The sequence below is a fragment of the Orycteropus afer genome, unplaced genomic scaffold (genome assembly GCF_000298275.1).
Source record: "Orycteropus afer afer isolate SDZICR_OR568_19922 unplaced genomic scaffold, OryAfe1.0 scaffold00191, whole genome shotgun sequence".
In the NCBI taxonomy this organism is placed as follows: domain Eukaryota; kingdom Metazoa; phylum Chordata; class Mammalia; order Tubulidentata; family Orycteropodidae; genus Orycteropus; species Orycteropus afer.
In genome coordinates, this window is record NW_006921778.1 from 3022936 (window position 1) to 3025710 (window position 2775).

The 2775-nt window shown below is 39.6% G+C and overlaps 1 protein-coding gene across 1 annotated transcript in view; it reads left to right on the plus strand.

The window, feature by feature from the left end:
• Positions 1 to 2775, plus strand: part of EPB41L4A (erythrocyte membrane protein band 4.1 like 4A) — a 475159-nt gene that overhangs the window by 328599 nt on the left and 143785 nt on the right. The window lies entirely within an intron of this gene.

Genomic DNA, 2775 nt, shown 5'->3' on the forward strand with positions numbered 1-2775 from the left:
GTCAAGTGCTTTAGCCACTATGCTACCAGAGAGCTCCTGCCCTTAGTATTAAAAAAAAACCCAAACTCATTGTTGAGTCAATTCCAACTCATAGTGACCCCAACTGAAAGAGTTGAACTGCCCCTCAGGGTTTCTAAGGCTGTGTTGTAATCTTTGCAGAAGCAGACTACCACATTATTTTCCTGCTGAGCATCTGGTAGATTCAAACCACTGACCTTTTGTTAGTAGCCAATGCTTTAACCATTGCACAACCGGAGCTCCTTGTGCCCTCAGTAACCACTGTTAAACTCTGATCTGTATATATTTACCTATACAGCCAGAATGCTCCTTAAAAGGAAATTGGTGAGAGTTTGTCTCATGTGCTTTGGACATGTTTTCAGGAGGAACCACTTCCTAGAGAAGGACATCATGCTTGGTGTAGAGGGTCCATGAAAAGGAGGAAGACCCTCAAGGAGATGCATTGACACAGTGGCTGTGACAGTGGGCTCAAGCAGGGCAGTGATTGTGAGGATGGCATGGGACTAGACAGTGTTTCAACCGGTTGTACACAGGGTCACTATGAATTGGAACCAATTCAATGACACTTAACAATAACAAGACATTTCATATTAATGAGGTCACACAATACTTGTCTTTTTGTGATTGACTTACTTCACTCAGCATAATTTTTTTTAAGGTTCATCCATATTGCAACATTTCAACTCTTAGGTATATACCCAAGAGACTTGGAAGCAGTAGTGCAAACAGACACATGTAAACCAGTGTTCATTGCAGCACTATTTACAATAGCCCCAAAATAGAAACAGCACAAGTATCCATTAACAGATGAATAGATAAACAAAATGTAATTTATGCGTACAATGGAGTATTCTGACTCATAGTGACCCCCATTAGGTTTCCGAGGTGGTAAATCTTCATGGAAACTGATCACCTCATCGTTCCATGGAGTGGCTGGTGGGTTAGAACCTCCAACCTTCTGGTTAGCAATCAAATGCCTTAGGCACTGCACCACCATAGCTCCTAAATGGAATGTTGCTCAGCCATAAAGAGAAATGATGTCCTGGTACCTGCTACAACATGAATTTTTCATTTCAAGCAAGTGTATATATATACTAATAATCTTCCTATCAAATGACACTTGGCCAAAAGAAAAAAAAAAAAAGGAATTTTATTAGATAAGTTTTAATCAGTGTCAATTTAGAAGAGATAAAAATGAAACCAGTTAACACATCCCTAATTGCAGGTTGTGTGGAGTTTTTGTCTCAAGAATAGCACTGATTCTTTATTAAGTGAAGGGGAGGGCTTGCAAATCTTTTCTACTCTACATCTTGCCTCAGTTCATCGATCCCCAAGCTATTATGTCTCAGAGATCATGTTGCTTCTGTGCAACTGTAGTGAAGACCCCCCATGGTCAGGTACAAATATCAGGTTCAGAATGAGGCATATATCTGACGCTCAACATCCATGTGTTGGCTGTGTGGGGGCAAATCCTGGCTACATTCTCATTTTGGAAACTGAAAACAAACAAAAAACAACCTGTTGCCTTTGAGTTGACTCTGACTCATGGGGTCCTATGCATGTCAGAGTAGAGCAGTGCTCCATAGGGTTTTCAACGGCTGGTGTTTGGGAAGTAGATTGCCAGGCCTTTCTTCCAAGGCACCTCTGTGTGGACTTGAACTTCCAACTCTGGTCAGCAGCTGAGCACTTAACTGTTTGCACCACCCAGGGGCTCCTTTGGAGACTATGGTGGGGAATAGTTTCACTAATAATTACTGAGCATCTGCTAAGTATCAAGCTGTTGTTGTTGTTGTTGTTATGTGCCATCGAGTCAGCCCCGACTCATAGCGACCCCTCCTTGGGTTTCCAAGGCAGTATCACTACAGAAGTAGATTGCCCCATCTTCCTTCCGAGAAGTGGCTGGTGGGTTCGAACCGCCAGCCTTCTGGTTAGCAGTCAAGTGCCTTAGCCATTATGCTACCAGAGCTCCCCCTACCTTTGCTTTAATATGGTTTATTTAATTGTGATTTTTATATGACTTAATTTTTACTAATGGCTATTTTTAAAAATCAGGTGACAAATTTCCTGAAAATTTAACAATCAGCAATCATTAGCTGATATGAGCTGGCTCCAGCAATCTGTTGGTAAACCTAAACAATGTAGTAGGAGGGAAAGTAGAAATCAAGAAAAGAGAAAATGGACAAATTATAGAGATGATTAACAAAACTGAAATTTGGTTATTTGGAAAGGTTAATACAGTAGTCCAATCTTTGGCAAGATCAATGGGGAAAAAAGGGAAGATACAAATAAATATTAGGAATGTAAAATGGGACAAATGTACACATATAGAGACTTTTAAGCACTAGAGAATACTATGAACTTATGACAATGATTTATTTCAATTATTTGAAGGAATGGCTAATTTCTAGAAAAAATATATTTTAACAAAATTTGACTCAAGAAGAAATAGAAAATATGAATATCCTAATAACCTAAGGCATTCGACTCCTAACCAGAAGGCTGGCAGTTCAAACCTACCAGCAACTCCTCAGAAAGAAGTTTGGGCGATCTACTTCTACAGTGATACCACCTCAGAAACCCAAGGAAGGGTCGCTATGAGTCAGATCCGACTCAATGGCAGTGAGTTTGGTTTGGTTTGGAATAACCATAAAGAAATTCAAATCATAATTGAAAATAACTCTTCTAAAAAAGATCCAAGCCTGAGAAGATTTTGTAGCTGAGTTTTAGCAAACTTTCAGACCAAAAAAAAAAAAAAAA